Raw genomic sequence first — 19,159 nt, 5'->3', positions numbered from 1 at the left:
ATTGAACGAACGAGTCACGCCGAGCAACAATCCCTGTACACTCGGTCTATCCTACAGACTAGGGACAATTTACAATTATTGCCAAAGCTAAATGAACCTGCAAACCTGTACATCTTTGGACCGTGGGACGAAACCAGAGCACCTTGGAAAAACCCACGCAATTGTGGGGAGAACATACAAAGTCAGTACAGGCAGCACCCTTAGTCAGGATTAAACCCGGGTCTCTGGCACTGGAAGGCAACAACTCTACTGTTGCGCTACCGTGCCGCCCTCAGTCCTGAGGCATTAAAAAAGGATGACCCCTTACTGTACAAGAAGGCTAAGTAGGACTCTGTAAGCTATCCGGTATGCTAAGAGAGAATTCCTGAACAAGCCAGAGGTTTAACTTAATCAAGCACATGTCAGGCGACTATTAAAATCCCAAGCTGCAAGGTGAAATTGGAGGCACTCTCTGGCAGTGGCACATCTCTACCACATATAGCTCAATGCCTTTTATACTCGTGTTGAACACAGAAACAAAATTCCACCAAGGCGCAACCCCCTCCCCCATCCAGTGGCTCTGTCAATACATCTCAAAGGCAGCAGTTAAACTCTCACAAAGCCTACAGCCCAGATGGAGATCCTGGATGAGATGTGACATCATGCGCCAATCCACTGGCCACAGTGTTCGCTAACATCCTCAACTGTACTTCAGCAGTCTCCTGTCCCCACTGCTTCAGGGAAACATCCAGCATTCCAGTCCCCCAAAAAAGTGCCGTGACCTGTCTCAATGAGTATCTCTAACATCATCAATAGCAAGGTTTTTATTCACAAAATGCTGGAGTAACTCAGCAGGTCAGGCAACATCTCGGGAGAGAAGGAATGGGTGACGTTTCGGGTCGAGACCCTTCTTCAGACTGAATACTCCAGCATTTTGTGAATAAAAACCTTCGATTTGTACCAGCATCTGCAGTTATCTTCTTATATCATCAATAACAAAGTACTTTGAAAGATTGGTAAAGGCTTACATCTGTGTCATTCTGTCAGACAATCTAGACCCATTGTTATTTAAGTGCAGAAAAAATAGGCCATCTCCCGAACACCACATCAAAGATGCCTGGCCATTCCCTTTTCTCTCTTTGACCTACTGGGAGAGGATACGGGACCTTGAAAGCCCAGATGTCCCAGAGTTGACAACAGCTGTTATCAGACTCCTGAACCAATCGCCCTTTTCATACATTATTGCTTTTTGTATTTGCACCACTTCAGATTGCACTACAACCTTTTCACTATTCTGCTACTTGCTTTGGCCATTGTATTTATTGTTATATCTATCATTATAATGTGTAGGAAGATAGAGACAAAAAGCTGGAGTAACTCAGCGGGTCAGGTAGCATTTCGGCTCGAGACTCTTCTTCAGACCCAATTATAATATATAAGAAGATAACTGCAGATGCTGGTACAAATTGAAGATATTTATTCACAAAATGCTGGAGTAACTCAGCAGGTCAGGCAGCATCTCGGGAGAGAAGGAATGGGTGACGTTTCGGGTCGAGACCCAATTATAATATAGTTCATTCTAAAAACTTCATGCAAACAAAGCATTTCAATGCACTCTAGTGTATAAGACAATAAACTAATCTGAATTTAATCAGAATCTAACAGCTTCACATCCTTCTGATAATGCGGAAAACAGAACTGAACACCATTCAAATGCCTCAACTTTGGTCATATGTCTGTTACGTAGCTTCTTCTATCAGGCAATGTGCAATTACTTTACCCGTACACCACCATTGAGTTGGGCCCAGTATTTTATTAAGGTTTAGCACAATGGCCTTTTATACTCCCCCCCCCCCCCTCCCCTTTAAACAGAAATCCTGTATGATGGTACCACTGGGACATGCCGTCCTTCTCCCTCTTTAAACCACGTTACTCTTATTACTTCCCATCCATACACCACTCTCACCAGTTTGACAAGCAACCATTCACCTTCTTCTGTTGTCTGTAACTTAACTAAGTTTGTATTCAAAGTCCTTTTCTGCCAAATGCCTCAACTTTGGCCATAAGTCTGTTATGTGGCATCTTCTATCAGGCAATGTGCAATTACTTCACCCTTACAACTCTGTTACCTCTTCAAAAATACTTTTATCCAATTGGTTAAACATCATTTTTCATCAATAAAATCCATGCTAGTTTGCCTTAATCACAAATAACTATTAATCCTGCCGAGGATCAATATTTCCAAATGTTTTCCCTCCATCAAGATTAAACTGACTCGGTTAATTCTTACTCCATTTTTGAACAAGGGTGTAATATTTGCCCTCTCACACCCGCAATCTTCAAAGAGCATCAAAATATGTTGGTACCCTTGCCTCCTGATTTCCTCCCATATTTCATTCCTAATCCTACAATGTATAAAACTGTAATAAAATCAAACCTCCCGAAATACCCAGCTCCTCGTCTTTATTTCGGGCCTCTTTCGAAGCGCCACAGTAGGATACAAACTCTGTTCCTGGTGACAGGATAGTTTTATCCTCAGTCAGCCCCACTCCAATCATTTATTGTACTCTTCCTATTTTTTTTTACCTACGTAACACTTACGGATCCAAGTTAAGGAAAACCTCAATTTTAAGATTCTCAGCACCATTTTCAAATTTAAGTGTGATCTTCTCGGCCCAACAACTCTCCAAGGTCCCAACTCCGTCAATTTTAGCCTTTTGATCATCCCAAAATGGAATTGTTCTATAATTGGCAGCCCTACTTTCAGCTGCCAAGGCTCTAAGCTCTCGCATTCTCCCCTCAAAACCCAACTCTATACATAAAGATACTTTCGATTTCTCTCACCAAGCTTTTCATCATCCACCTTAATTGTGCCTTTGTTGGCTAACTCCTGTGATTCTGGTTGCTATATTAAGAAGTGCCATTACAACAACTCATGTAATTATTACAAGCTTATACGTAACAAAGCACAAACTGTAATTAATAGACGTAAGTAATTGCTTGATTAAATATCTTTTTTAAACATGCAAAATTGAAATAGGTGCAAATGATTTTGTGTAAACTAAAATAATCAACATTACAAATATTAAAAATATGTTTCATTCCTTTATCTAGTATTAAAACATGATCGTACTTGTAATGGGAGCAAAGACATTTGCAACTCTAAGCCCAAAAATAAGACTTGAAGGAATATATTTAAAGTTAATCTTTTAGCAGGCACACAGTTTTTTTACTAGGTTAGGAATTTGTAGGAAAATTAAAGGTTAAAAAAAGAACTGCCCTCGGTAACATCCCAAAATAGTTATCATCCAATAAATAAATACAATTGACACAAAAATGGGAGGATCAGCCACTGAATGCGTCCATATATATATATACCTTCAACCACTGAAGGTCACCTCACCTTCTGTCTCCTTTCTCTGTTCGTTTACTTATTTACTTATTTATCTATTTATTCATTTCTCTATGTTCTCTAAATCTCTGTAAAGCGTCTTTGAGTATATGAAAAGCGCTATATAAATAAAATGCATTATTATTATTATTATTATTATTATTATTATTATTATATCAACAGTGCATCCAAAAGCAAACTGAATAATGACTGCAATTCTGTCCATGATTTGCTGCGGCATAAAGGGAACAACTCTACTCATCTTCAGATTGTGCAAAGGAGGCCAGTCCTTTATTTATTACCTCAATTCAAGTACAACAAATTACTCTCTCAGCATTGCACCAAAATACTAACATAGGTTTTATGTCCAAGTGTATGAATGACGGTTTGCACAACTGCGACATGACTTCCAAACTCTCATACTCAATGCCTACCAGGCAAACATACTCAAGGCCTTTTATACCACCCTATTCACCTGCATTGCCACTTTCAGCCAAGGTCCCTTTGTATATTAAAGCTCTTAAAGTCCCTGCCATTTACTCTACATGTCACGCCAGAATCTGATAGTGCAGTACATCCCTCGCCTGGATTTAATAGACAATAGACAATAGGAGGAGGCCATTCGGCCCTTCGAGCCAGCACCGCCATTCAATGTGATCATGGCTGATCATTCTCAATCAGTACCCCGTTCCTGCCTTCTCCCCATACCCCCTGACTCCGCTATCCTTAAGAGCTCTACCCAGCTCTCTCTTGAATGCATTCAGAGAATTGGCCTCCACTGCCTTCTGAGGCAGAGAATTCCACAGATTCACAACTCTCTGACTGAAAAAGTTTTTCCTCATCTCAGTTCTAAATGGCCTACCCCTTATTCTTAAACTGTGGCCCCTTGTTCTGGACTCCCCCAACATTGGGAACATGTTTCCTGCCTCTAACGTGACCAACCCCTTAATAATCTTACACGTTTCGATAAGATCTCCTCTCATCCTTCTAAATTCCAGTGTATACAAGCCTAGTCGCTCCAGTCTTTCAACATATGACAGTCCCGCCATTCCGGGAATTAACCTAGTAAACCTACGCGGCATGCCCTCACGCCCACGCAAGAATATCCTTCCTCAAATTGGGAGACCAAAACTGCACACAGTACTCCAGGTGCGGTCTCACTAAGGCACTGTACAACTGCAGGACCTCTTTGCTCAACTCCTCTTGTTATGAAGGCCAACATTCCATTGGCTTTCTTCACTGCCTGCTGTACCTGCATGCTTCCTTTCAGTGACTGATACACTAGGACACCCAGATCTCGTTGTACGTCCCCAGTTCCTAACTTGACACCATTCAGATAATACTCTGCCTTCCTATTCTTACCACCAAAGTGGATAACCTCACACTGATCCACATTAAACTGCATCTGCCATGCATCCGCCCACTCACACAACCTGTCCAAGTCACCCTTTCATTCTGAAAGGGACCCATTTATCCCCACTCTTTGCTTTCTGTCTGTCAACCAATTTTCTATCCATGTCAGTACCCTACCTCCAATACCATGTGCTCTAATTTTGCCCACTAATCTCCTATGTGGAACCTTGTCAAAGGCTTTCTGAAAGTCAAGGTACACCACATCCACCGGCTCTCCCCTGTCAATTTTCCTGGTTACATCCTCAAAGAATTCCAGAAGATTAGTCAAGCATGATTTCCCCTTCGTAAATCCATGCTGACTCGGAACAATCCTGTTACTACTATCCAAATGCTCCGCAATTTCGTCTTTTATAATTGACTCCAGCATCTTCCCCACCACTGATGTCAGACTAACTTGTCTATAATTTCCCGTTTTCTCTCTCCCTCCTTTCTTAAAAAGTTTGACAACATTAGCTACCCTCCAATCCACAGGAACTAATCCTGAATCTATAGAACATTGGAAAATGATCACCAATGCGTCCACAATTTCTAGCGCCACTTCCTTAAGTACTCTGGGATGCAGACCATCAGGCCCTGGGGATTTATCAGCCTTCAGTCCCATCAGTCTACCCAACACCATTTCCTGCCTAATGTGGATTTCCTTCAGTTCCTCCGTCACCCTAGGATCTCTGGCCACAAGAACATCTGGGAGATTGTTTGTATCTTCCTTAGTGAAGACAAATCCAAAGTACCGGTTCAACTCGTCTGCCATTTCCTTGTTTCCCATAATAAATTCCCCCGCTTCTGTCTTCAAGGGACCCACATTTGCCTTGACTATTTTTTTCCTCTTTACATACCTAAAAAAGCTTTTACTATCCTCCTTTATATTATTAGCTAGTTTACCCTCGTACCTCATCTTTTCTCCCCGTATTGCCTTCTTAGTCATCTTCTGTTGCTCTTTAAAAGAGTCCCAGTCCTCTGGCTTCCTACTCTTCTTTGCTTTGTTGTACTTCTGCTCTTTTATTTTTATGCTGTCCTTGACTTCCCTTGTCAGCCACGGGTGTCTCTTATTCCCCTTGGAATCTTTCCTCCTCTTTGGGATAAATTGATCCTGCAACTTTTGCATTATTCCCAGGAATACCTGCCATTGCTGTTCCACCGTCTTCCCTGCGAGGGCCTCCTTCCAGTCAATTCTGGCCAGCTGCTGCCTCATGCCTCTGTAATCCCCTTTGCTATACTATAATACTGACACTTCCGATTTTCCCTTCTCCCTCTCAATTTGTAGAGTAAAACTTATCATATTGTGATCACTGCATCCGAATGACTCTTTTACCTCGAGTCCCCTTATCAGATTTAAATGCATCTGCCATTGCCTCTTCCCAACTTTCCAGCCTGTGCATATCCCACCATATATACGTTGACCACATTTGTTACTATTTACAACTCAACCATTTTTTTTGTTGTCTGCCAACTTACTAATCAGATCACCTACATTTTCCTCCAAGTTATTTATGTATATATATTATATACAAAGGCCCCAAAATTGATCCCCACAGTAGATGACCCCTTCCACCTTCTGCTGTCTATCACCACTCGGTTTGACAACAAGCCTCAGATCTCCTGTGCCTTAAACTCTGGACCAGCCTATCATGCAGGACCTCATGCAAACCTCATCTACAATGCTGTCTTTATTAAAGGTCTTATTACCTCCTAAAAGAATTAGATTTGCGAGATATGATCTCCCCTGCACAGAAACCATGTGGACTCCCTGGCTTTCCAAGTGAACATTAATCATGTCCCTCAGAATCTCCTCCAGTAACATCCATGCCACTGGTCAAGGGTTCACAGACCTACCATTTTCAGGTTCATTCCCGCTGCCCGCTTCAAAAACTCTCTTGGATGTAATTCCTCCGGTTTTTAAATATTTATCAGTCCTAACTCCACTCTTAGAGTCACCTTAATAGGCACTGCTATACCAGATTCCTTAACCATTTCAAATCTCACTGGGATTTACTCTGCAAATAGAAATCACAGCTGCACACTGGAACATGTCATACATGCCTCAACAGGTTCCTGAGCAACAACCTCAAAATGACAGTTCAAAGGAAGAAAGTAATGGTATGAAGGCCACTATGATTCTTGTCCATTCTTAAAGCTGTACATTTAATTCAGCAATGGGTTGGCAATTATGTGCTACAATTTCCTTTGAGCAAACTAATCCAATCAAGTTTTCAAACTATGTCATTCACTCCATTTTTTACAATCTCCATGCAATATTCTTATTGCACCCTGCTGCATTAAGATTATAGCAGTACAATACACAAATTCCTGAATTTTGCATGTTAGAAGTTTTAAACTTGCTAATGACCTGCACTAGCCCAGAGAAACATAGAAAATAGGTGCAGGAGGAGGCCATTCGGCCCTTCGAGCCAGCACCGCCATTCATTGTGATCATGGCTGATCGTCTACAATCAATAACCCATGCCTGTCTTCTCCCCACATCCCATGATTCCACTAGCCCCTAGAGCTCTATCTAACTCTCTCTTAAATCCATCCAGTGATTTGGCCTCCGCTGCCCTCTGTGCCAGAGAATTCCACAAATTCACAACTCTCTGGGTGAAAAAGTTCCTTCTCACCTCAGTTTTAAATGGCCTCCCCTTTATTCTAAGACTGTGGCCCCTGGTTCTGGACTCGCCCAACATTGGGAACATTTTTCCTGCATCTAGCTTGTCCAGTCCTATTATAATTTTATATGTTTCTATAAGATCCCCTCTCATCCTTCTAAACTCCAGTGAATACAAGCCTAATCTTTTCAATTTTTCTTCATATGACAGTCCCGCCATCCCACGGATCAATCTCGTGAACTTACGCTGCACTGCCTCAATTACAAGGATGTCCTTCCTCAAATTAGGAGACCAAAACTGTACACAATACTCCAGATGTGGTCTTACCAGGGCCCTATACAACTGCAGAAGAACCTCTTTACTCCGATACTAAAATCCTCTCTTTATGAAGGCCAACATGCCATTAGCTTTCTTCACTGCCTGCTGTACCTGCATGCCAACTTTCAGTGACTGGTGCACAAGGACACCCAGGTCTCACTGCACTTCCCCCTTACCAAACCTTACACCATTGAGATAATATGTATCAAACATATCAAAGTTAACCACACGTTTTAAAAATGAATTAATTATGATCACTTTTGCATTATTATGCACCAATGCAGATTAATATAGTTCAGTTTTTAGCATAGCTTTCAAAGATTGAGCTATTCTCCAATGGATTTCCTGACTTAGAGTTAAGGGCCTGTCCCACTTAGGTGATTTTAAGGCGACTGCCAGCGACTAGGCTGTCGCCGAACGTTCGCCGGGGTGTTGCGGGTATGATCGTGAGGAGTCTTCAATGAATCGCAGCGGATCTCGGCGCGTCGCAGTAAACTTTTCCAGATAGAAATTTCTCGGCGACAGCTGGCTTGTCGCCAGGTATCGTAGCTTATTGCGGGCGCTGTCGCATGCTGTCCCCAGGTTTGCTAGGTTGTCGCAGATGCATTTCAAAGCACGTAATATTAAATTAAGAAAAGGCATTTGAAGATACCAGAAGATAGTTTTGTTTAACCAATTTATTTACCGTCAGGACATTTGACAGGTAGATTGGAGGCAACAGTTTGACGGTCAGATAAGCGTGGGAATTTCGCGATGTTTCCGAAGACGGTGTAATTTCTTAGCCAGGTGCTAGTTTCACAAAAAGAGTAACTTGTATTGACCTGACTCGGCATTGTCGTGGTCATTGTCGTAGGGTAAAAGAAAATTTTGGCGATCTGCTACGACTTTGACAGTCACCGACAATCGCCTAAAAAAAAAGATCGCCTGAGTAGGACAGACCCTTTATTATAATCGTATACACATTAGCAAATTAGCAGAAAGCATGCTCCTCTTTATTTATGACATCAGCTGTAAAGAAATCTTTGACAACCTAAACCACAACCGATTGTTGCATCATTCTTTAAATTCCTGGTCTAATACATTGCAACACAGTTAGAAAACCAACTTCTTCTATGCCATCCATAAAAAAATTAGGCCTGAAGATGCTCTCAAATTCAGGACAATGGGTTACGTACGAAATATACAAAGATCCCAAAGAATGCATTGTCTCAAAAAAAATTAACGAAATAAAGCCAGATTTTGAATGTAAAATAATCCTACTGAATGATCACAGCAGAATTTCTAGGCAATTTCCGAGCAAGATCAGTGATCTTGACGTTTATTTGGAAAATATGAAAAAGCGAGTTCAGTATTACAACTGCGCATACGTGAGTTTTCCCAGGTCATGGGTCATTCGGTATAAACATTCTCGTCAGCTGAGCGATTGTGTATATACTTCTTCTTCTTCTTAAGCCCTTTGCTCCTCTAGGGAGCATAGGCCATTGACAAATGTCCTCTACCTCACTCGGTTATTGGCGGTTCTTTCGAGATCTCCCCAGTTGAGCCCACTCCCAGACATGTCTGCCTGGACACCTCTTCGCCAGCTGTTCCTGGGGCGACCACTTTTCCTTTTTCCTTGGGGGTTCCATTTCAGGGCTTATATTGTGTATATACATTTGGTCGATAATTGTTTTGACCTGCGTTTCATACGTATTTTCCAGATTTGCTTTTCGACGTAAGAAAATACTGCTTTCAAAACTATTAGCTAGATGTATTTATGGTTCATTTGTGCAAAACTATGATGATTTTGGTAGCTATAGGCCTTGCCTTCTTTGTAGTTGCTAAGCTGGTGAGATTTCAGTGAAGTAGCTGGCTGATTAGCATCATCATAACTGACATGATTTGACAGCTCAACGATGGATGTGAGAGGCCAGCAGTTTAGTCCTTTCAGTTCTCCAAGCCATCCATCTTTCAGTTCGCTCATGGGATCGGGAACAATTTTTTCTTCACATTTCAAGAGTTCCTTGTATTGATCAGCATGATGACCGTTTTCTTCACCAGCAGTCGGTAGCACGTGCTTCTTCATGTACGATGCAGCGTAAGCAAGAGTAGCGAGTTCGTCTTTTCGTCCCATCTTTTTCAACCCCCTGCCCGTTAAAAAACGCTTCAAAGCTTTGACTTTCCATCGCAGAAAATCATCCAGTGTCATATCATCATCATCATTTGGGTCAGCCATAACCAATATAAGATACAAAGAAGTCGAAAACTCAGACCGAAAATGTTATTTTTACAGAGTTCCACCCAATACATACACGCAGCTTATACAGCGCTGCATTCGCTTTCACTAGCAACACCCTTTGTTTATCCCGAATGACCTTCAGACCTCCCAACATTTGATTTTATAAATTCAGAATTTTGATGTCCAAAATTCAGAATTTTACATAAAAATTCATAATATGGCGTGTAATGCAACTTTTCAGTAAAAAAAAAGTATGCACGCCAAATGCACGTACGCGTTGCGCTACATTCACGTGTGAAAAATTACTATTATTTCCAACAGTTTGTAGTTCTTGGAGTACATGTACAATGTCAGGCCTATCATGAGTATATTCTACAATTATAGAAAGGTTATTGAACAGAAATATTTTTTACAACAAAGAAAAAATTGTCTTGTTTTGTTTTGTTTTTTTCTATTTTGCTTTTTCCTTACACATCCCAATTCTCTTGGTATTGAATAAAAGAACAATGGTCATAAAATGTATGACTGAGTTCTGAAGAGTTTCATTTAAAAAACTGCACATACCTAATTTAATTGAAGACATACCTGCTCCAGTGGTCTTCAAGAGCGAATCACAGCAGTCCATATCCCCCTCAACCCTACTCCCCCCCAACCCCCTCTCCCTACTCCCCCCACCTCCCTACTCCCGCCAACCCCCCCCCTCACCACACCCCTCCCCCCTACTCCCCCTACCCCTCCCCACTACTCCCCCCACCCCTCCCCCCTAATCCAGCAGTAAGCGGCGAGAGGCGAGGCCGGGCCAGCAGCGAGTCGACGCAAGGCGAGACCGGGCCAGCGACAAGGTGACTCCGGGCGAGGTGAGGCGAGGCTAACTGCGAGGCCGGGCCAGCGGCAAGGCGAGGCGAGTACAGCGGCGAGGCGTGTACAGCGGCGAGGTGAGCGACGAGGCGAGTACAGCGGCGAGGCGAGTGTTTTGCGGGAAAATGTGATGCGAGATCAGAATGGCGGAAATGAAATAAGAAAGCGGAGACTTTCCGCCAAATTCGGAAGGGTTGGGAGGTCTGGACCTTTGACAAATCCCATGATTCCTTGCGCGCGCGAGATACCGAACTCGCTTATTGGTACAGAGGTAGACAATTACCCTTTCACAAATCAATGCCCCAAACCAACCTAAAGCAACAGGCACCAACTAAGTATATGTACTATTTCTGCTAACATTCAGTCCTAACCATTTATGTATACTTCCAACTTGATTGAGAAAGTTATTCACGAGAAATATTTAATATATTTTCATACAAAAAATTACAAATTCGCAATTGCAGCTCAGAATTACCTGCCGAGAGATACTGTTGTACAACCACTGGTAGGTGAGGTAAAATTACAGCATAACTAGGATTCACAAGCACGGAGACACAAAGAGACTGCAGATACTGGATTCTTGAGCAAAAAACATAGTGATGGAGGAGCTCAGTGGGTCAAGCAGCATCTGTGGAGAGAATGGACAGACGATGTTTCAGGTTGGGACCTTTCTGAAGGGAGGGATGGCAAGGGAGAGGAAAGAGAACAGCATCTCATATTCCACTTGGGCAGCTTACAAGCCAAAGGTATGAACATTGAATTCTCCAGTTTCAAGTAATCCCCCCTTCAGTCCCTTCTCTCTCAACACCCTAGCCCATCATCCATCCCCCCAACCAGTGCATGCACATTTCTCCCACCACCTTGTTCATTTTCCTCCTCTACATCATTCACTCCTCGCATCTTCAAGTCCCTAATTTCCCTAGTATCCCCCTTCCTTCCCCTCTCCCATTCAACCCACAACCGCCCGCCTGCCCTCCTCTAGCTTTCCTTATCTGACACCCCCTTGTCTCCTTTTCGTCTCTAGCCTTCATCACCATCTCCACCCACTTGCCAATCACTCCCCCTCACCCCTATGACCTATCACCTGCCAGGCTTTGTCCCCTCCGGCCTCTCTTTCCCAGCTTTCTTCCCCTTTCTCCACCAGTCTGAAGAATGGTCTTGACCCACATGTGTCTGTCCAATTAACTCCACGGATTTTGTCAGACTCACTGAGTTTCTCAAGCAATTTGTTTTTTTTTTTGCTCTGGATCCATAAACAATGTGGAATGTCTATATTAGAGTTTATACTGGAAATATAAAAAATGGGGATAGAATATATAGATTTAAAATGGGACTGAATTAGATTAACCTGCCCATTATAATCAATCCAATTACAATCTAGCCTCTAAATGCACCTTCACACTCAAGTCTTCCAAATTTATTAATCAATTTTCATTTTAATAAACCGCATTACAATATAGTTTAAAATTGAAATGCTCTCTAATGCAGAATATATTACCTTTTTCCTTTTACAACCTAGAATGGCAACGAAATCCAATTCAGCACCATCCCATTGCTCTATTATTTTTGTGCCCCTGGAAGTTCGTCGACAATGTAATAGATTACAAAGAATTGATAAAACAATTTGAGATTTGAGAAAATGACAATTTGAAAGAATGATTTTGGGCAGTGGGCAGGTTAGTGGAATAAATTAATTTTCTCCTTGGAGCCAACATGGATCTAACAAACCACAAATTCTACTTTGGATCATTGGAAGAGTGGGAAAGATCATAACTAATGGACATATAACACACTGACAGGATTGCAAAGAAATATTTCAATTTAAATACTTATAGCCATTAACATCCACAAATCCATTTAAAAACATTGAATTGTAAAACACAATTATTACAAAATAAGTTAAATAGATTTAAAATGGATTATGTTGTGATATATCATCCTGATGGCATTCAATGCTACAGAGGAGCAACAATTCCAAGTCATTAATATTAAACATAACTGAAGATACAAATGTCTAAAGTTAAAAATGTCATGGTTGTAAATAAATGAATAATCTAAGATGGCTATACACATCTCTATTGTTTACTCCCTGCAGAGTATTCCTTTGATGTCGAACCAGGTCTGCTCATATATTCAGTAAAAAGTCATATGAAGAATGTTGGAAGTATGCACTGTCATCTGAACAAAATGGCAGCTGGATCACTATCATGGATACCGTAAATGCTTTTTATTTAGAGCTGAAAAATCCCATCGAAGGTATACTTTATACGATAGATATACAGCATTCAACAGGCAATGAAGGATTGATTTCCAATGCATAATAAAATATCTAATACTTCAAACCTCAATGGCTTGGAGTCAAATAAAGCCTTTAAACAAAATGAGCACTAAATTAGGAATAAATATTAAACAGAATGAATAGGGCATATCAACCTAATTGAAGAGAATGGATGTTACCAAACTATTAAGATGATGCTTAAATGATTATTAAGATGATGCAATGGGTAGCAAATTATTGCAAACCTAAAATTAAAATATACATTTTCAAATCGTGCTAAACAATCATATAAACAATTTGTATTTATATAATTCGTTATTTAGGTTTTGATCAGTTTCTGTGATGACACCAGAGATGCCAAATTGCTCAAATGTAATGTGAATGTATTGCTCCTAATGTAAAATGATGTAACATCATTAAAAAAATTATCCAGTCCAGATGATCTGAGGATGATGAGAGGATTTTTGCAAGGAATCTACATTGAATTGTCCTAGATTGCACGAATATACTTCGGAGAGCAATAGATCACTATAAATTAAAGGGGATGATTTTCTTATTACTTGCAGCTACACATTTTAAAAACAAGTAATAACAAAATTAAGGCTAGGAATCACATTTGGTGATTGGCAAAAGTAACATCAATACCAATAGACTGAAAAACTTAATCAAGAAGAGTTAATCAAGATGAAACAAACACTGTTACAAGCAATAATTGTCTGAAATGACGGCAAAGCTTTTAAGGGCCAGTTTAGGCCTTGGTTACAAGGCATGCAGCCTACCATGCTAGCTGGAACCAGTGATTGACACCCAAACTAACCACACATAATCCAAATACTCTCTGACGCCATTTTCTGCGACAACGGCGATCCAATCAGCATTGAACGGGGGCGGGCCCAGCTCAGCAGGTTTGCTTGATCCGCAACGGATCGCTCAACAAACCCATTCAATGAAGAATAAAGATCTTCCGCGTTTCTACATCAATTGTGCTTTTATTGCTTTTTAAAGAACCCCAAGAAAGCAAGGGTGGGAGTCCCAATGTTTTAGAAAAAGGTGCTACCTCAGAGTCGACGCTCCTTCACCGTTAACGCCGAGTCTCCTTCCTCCACAGCCGCAGCTCCGAGCGTCAACCCGGCAACGGGCGCGCGCGACCGACGTGGGGCGGGGCCTGGGGGCGCGCGCGGTCGACGTGGGGCGGGGCCTGGGGGCGCGCGCCGCCTCCACGGGGCGCGCGCGGCCGGCGTGGGGCGCGCGCGGCCGGCGTGGGGCGCGCGCGGCCGGCGTGGGGCGCGCGCGGCCTCCACATCATCATCTATCCAACGAGGCCACTTGGCTGTCTGATCGACCACACCATGATCACCGTGTGGCGCCGCGATTGCAACCTCCAGTCTGTTTGTCTTTTTTTGTGTTAATTTTAGTGTGTTTAAAAATTATGTTATTGTTTATTTTATGTGGGGGTGGGCAGGGGAGTCGGGGGAAACTTTTTTTCAATCTCTTACCTTGCCGGAGATACGATTGTTTCCCGGATCGTATCTCCGGTCGCTCTGCGGCTTAACATTATGGAACTAGCGGCCTTGCTCGGGACTGACTTTGAGCCCCTCCGCGGGGCTGTGGACTTACCATCAGAGCGTGAGATCCCTTACCTGGGATCGACGCTCCAACCTGCAGACTTCACCATCGAGCAGCTTGCCGTCTCGGGTAGAGACCAATGTCGGGAGCTCCAAACGACACAGGAGGTTTGACCAGCCCCAACCCGGGTCCGATCGCTCGGCGTGGAGGAGCTGAGATCCTCCCCCCGGCCCCCCGCCCCCGATGCAGGAGCTTGATGCCCCGACGAGGAAGGCCCGACTGCCGGCTACGGGAGTTAAGATCGTCCCATCCACGGAAGGTTCGAGGCCCCCGACCGCGGGAGAACAAAGAAGGGAAGAGATGAACTTTTTTTCACCTTCCATCACAGTGAGGAATGTGGAGGAGTCACTGCAGCGGATGTTCATGTTAAAATGTATTTTGTGTGTTCTATTGCTTTTTATTGATATGACTGTGTGACAAATGCTGACGACCTTCCACCGCTGCACCATAGAGAGCATCTTAACGCATGGCATCCCTGTGTGGTACCTCAGCTGCACGGAGGCAGAAAGGAAAGCTCTACAGCGGGTAGTCCATAGAGCTCAGAGGGCCATCGGAACACAGCTACCAGACTTGGAGGGCATCTACAACACACGATGCCTCAGAAAAGCCACCAGCATCCACAAAGACTCTTCACACCCCTGCAACAGTCTGTTCGAACTCCTTCCATCGGGCAGACGATACAAGGCCTTCTACGCCCGCACCTCCAGACTCAGGAACAGCTTCATCCCCAGGGCCATAGCTGCTATGAATCGGTCCTGCTGAGCCGGATGGTCACTACGCATAGATCAACTTGCACTTTATCCTGTCTAAAACTGTTACAATTGTTTCGTTGGGTTGCTGTTGTCTAAATTAATTAAATTATTGCATCGTATGGGAGGCGCATTCCCAATCTCGTTGTACCCCTGGGTACAATGACAATAAAGATATATTGTATTGTATGAAATTCCTCGTATGTTGCAAAACATACTTGGCTAATAAAGTATGATTATGATTATTATGACTATTCAATCATGGCTGATCTATCTTTCCCTCTCAACTCTATTCTCCTGTCTTCTCCCCATAACCCCTGACACCCTCAAGAATCTATCCATTTCCTAGGTCCCAGATTCTCCCACGTGGAAACATCCTCTCCATATTCACTCTATCCAGGCCATTCACTGTTCGGTAAGTTTCAATGAGGTTCCTCCTCATCCTTCAAAAAGGAGGGCACTCGTATCCACAGTGACGTTTGCTAACCATTTTAATCCCATTTTTCCATATTCCAGGCGTACATTGGCCCTATCCCCCAACATTTTCTCAGCTACATCGATGACTGCATCGTGGCTGCCTCCTGCACCTGTGCGGAACTCATGGACTTCATTAACTTCACCACTAACTTTCACCCTGCCCTCAAATTCACTTGGACTATCTCAGACATCTCCCTTATCTCGATCTTTCTGTGTCAATTACAGGGACAGACTATCAACTGTTAACTGTTTAACCACAGTTTAAGGACCTGTCCCACTTAGGCGATTTTAAGGCGACTGCCGGCGACTAGGCAGTGTAAGAAAATAACTGCAGATGCTGGTACAAATCGACGGTATTTATTCACAAAATGCTGGAGTAACTCAGCAGGTCAGGCAGCATCTCAGGAGAGAAGGAATGGGTGACGTTTCGGGTCGAGACCCTTCAGAAGTTCTTCAGAACTGTCGCCGACAGTTCGCCGGGGTGTCGCGGGCATGATCATGAGGAGTCTTCAAAGAATCGCAGCGGATCTCGGCGCGTCGCAGTAAAATTTTCCAGATAGAAATTTCTCGGCGACAGCTGGCTTGTCGCCAGGTATCGTAGCTTATTGCGGGCGCTGTCGCATGCTGTCCCCAGGTTTGCTAGGTTGTCGCAGATGCATTTCAAAGCACGTAATATTAAATTAAGAAAAGGCATTTGAAGATACCATAAAATACTTGTGTTTAACTAATTTATTTACCGTCAGGACATTTGACAGGTAGATTGGAGGCGACAGTTTGGCGGTCATGTAAGCGTGGGAATTTTCACGATGTTTATGGCCATCACCGATTACATTTAAAGTAGGCTCCCAACCCAGATATGCAACCCAGAAACCAGATATGCATCTCCCGTACATTTTCAAAGAATGCCCACACTCCGCACAAAAATCCACTTTTAAAATTAAATTTCTTAATACTGCTATTAGTACACTGGAAGTCAATCCACTTTATGCCATGTTACCGTGAAGCTTGGTTTTCAAATAACCCGGGCAAGATGTTATATTTCAAAACTCTCAAGTAATTACCGACTTGTCAGTGATTTTAGCGAAAATTAGGATACCGGAGAAGCATTGACAGGGTGGGAATTTCGCGATGTTTCCGAAGACTGTAATCTCCACCTGACTCGGCACTGTCGTGGTCATTGTCGTAGGGTAAAATAAAATTTTGCCGATCTGCTACGACTTTGACGTGTAAAAAAATAACTGCAGATGCTGGCACAAATCGAAGGTATTCACAAAATGCTGGAGTAACTCAGCGGGTCAGGCAGCATCTCAGGAGAGAAGGAATGGGCGACGTTTTGGGAGTCGCCTAAAATAATCGCCTAAGTGAGACAGGCCCTTAACTGAACTACATTTCCTCCCACCCTTTCTCTTGCAACAATGCTCATCCCTACTTTCAATTACTACTTTTCTGCCACATCTGCTCCCAAGATGAGGCCTTCCATTATAGGGCATCCGAGATGTCCTCATTCTTTAGTGAACATGCTTTCTCCACTGCTATCAGAGATGGATCCCTCACCCTCATCTCCTCTGTGTCCTGTGGTTCTGTTCTCGCTCTCCATCCTCCCAGACGTAACAAGGATAGAGTTCCCCTGGTCCTTACCCCACCAGCCTCTGCATCCAACACCTCATTCTCTGAAATTTACACCTGCAACGTGATCCCACCACCAGCCACATCTTCCTATTGCCACACGGTCTTCCACAGTGACCGCTCCCTCCACTACTTCATTCACTTATTCCTCCCCACCCGAACCTCCCCTCCAGGAACAAAGAAGATTGCAAAAAATGGTGAACACGGCCCAGTACATCGCAGGTACTGACCCCCCTGCTTTCAAAGGGATCATGGGAGATGCCATATCAAAAAGGCAGCCAGTGTCAGGGACCCACACCACCCTGGCCATGCTGTCATTTTACTCCTGCCATCGGCAAGAAAGGACAGGAGCCTGAAAACTGTATTGTTCAGGAGCAACTTCTTCCCAAGAACCATCAGGCTATTAAATACTATAAGCTCCAATTAAATTCTGAGCTACAAAAACTTGGGGGCACTGTTTTTGTCTTTGCACTAATATTCTTTGTTTATATATATATATATATATATACTATGTTTACATATCTGTTGTGAGACTGCAAGTAAGAATTTCATTGTTCCATTTCAGGACATATGACAATAAAACCCTCTTGAATCACAACCTTTAGTCTTTCCATCTCAGGCCTTTGTCCATCCATTTGCCAATTAAAATTCCCCTCACCTGTATCCATCAATTACTTGCATAGCTTGTGTTCCCCCCATCCCTTGTCTTCCAGCTTTCTCCTCCCCCCCCCCCACCCCACCCCCACTACAATCAGTCTGAAGAGTCCAAACCAAAACAGAGTTTCCTCACAATATTCTCCAGAGATGCTGATTGACCTGCTGAGTAACTCCAGCACTTGGTGTCTTTTGTGGTAAACTAGCATCTGCAGATCCTTGTGTCGACAACCAGTATAAGTTCCAGAGAAAGGTAAGGAAGTGAAGCCGATCTCATTTGCCCTTCACCAGCAGTTACGTTCTTGAGTTTCCACTATAAATATCTTGTATCTCAGGCAGCATCTCTGGAGGACAAGGATAGATGATGTTCGCCTTCAGTCTGGGGAAAGATCCTGACTCGGAACATTACCTAGTTCTCCAGAGATGCTGCCTGACCTGTTGGGTTACTCCAGCACTTTGTGTCTTTTTAAAAAAACCAGCAACTGAAGTTTTTTGTTTCTATACCTTCACCTATCCACGTTCTCCAACGATGCTGTCTGATCTGCTGAGTTAGTCCAGCACTTTGTGCCTATGGGGAGAAGGCAGGAACGGGATACTGATTGAGAATGATCAGCCATGATCACATTGAATGGCGGTGCTGGCTCGAAGGGCCGAATGGCCTCCTCCTGTACCTATTGTCTGTCTCCATTTTTAAAAAAAACAGCATCTGCAGTCTTGAAGATGCTGCCTGACCCGCTGAGTTAGTTACTCCAGTACCTTTTGTCGCTTCTGTGTGTTAACCAGCAATCTGCAGTTCTCTATCTCCACTAACGTGAGTGGTTGATCTGCACTGAACTGCGACTCTTTGTGTCTGCACTGAACTCTCTGACAAGCAGGGAGCGCGCGTCCCCCTGAGCGCGCGCGGGACGGAGAGCGTGCGCAGTGTGGGCTGCGTTCACGACAGCGCCGTACGTGGTATTGGAGTGTGGG

The 19,159-nt window shown here is 43.3% G+C and overlaps 1 protein-coding gene across 3 annotated transcripts in view; it reads right to left on the bottom strand.

The window, feature by feature from the left end:
* rnf6 (ring finger protein (C3H2C3 type) 6) overlaps positions 1 to 14,203 on the bottom strand; it is a 42,280-nt gene extending 28,077 nt beyond the window's left edge. For 2 of the 3 annotated variants that reach the window (XM_078402409.1, XM_078402410.1), the window contains exon 1: positions 14,116 to 14,203. The gene's annotated coding sequence lies outside the window, so the exon portion shown is untranslated. The remainder of the gene's footprint in view (positions 1 to 14,115) is intronic. The other variant, XM_078402411.1, reaches the window with a different exon arrangement.
* Between the last annotated feature and the right edge of the window lie 4,956 nt (positions 14,204 to 19,159).

Source organism: Rhinoraja longicauda, chromosome 7 (genome assembly GCF_053455715.1).
Source record: "Rhinoraja longicauda isolate Sanriku21f chromosome 7, sRhiLon1.1, whole genome shotgun sequence".
In the NCBI taxonomy this organism is placed as follows: domain Eukaryota; kingdom Metazoa; phylum Chordata; class Chondrichthyes; order Rajiformes; family Arhynchobatidae; genus Rhinoraja; species Rhinoraja longicauda.
The sequence above is the reverse complement of the archived record's forward strand: the minus strand, read 5'-3'. Positions and strand labels throughout refer to the sequence as shown.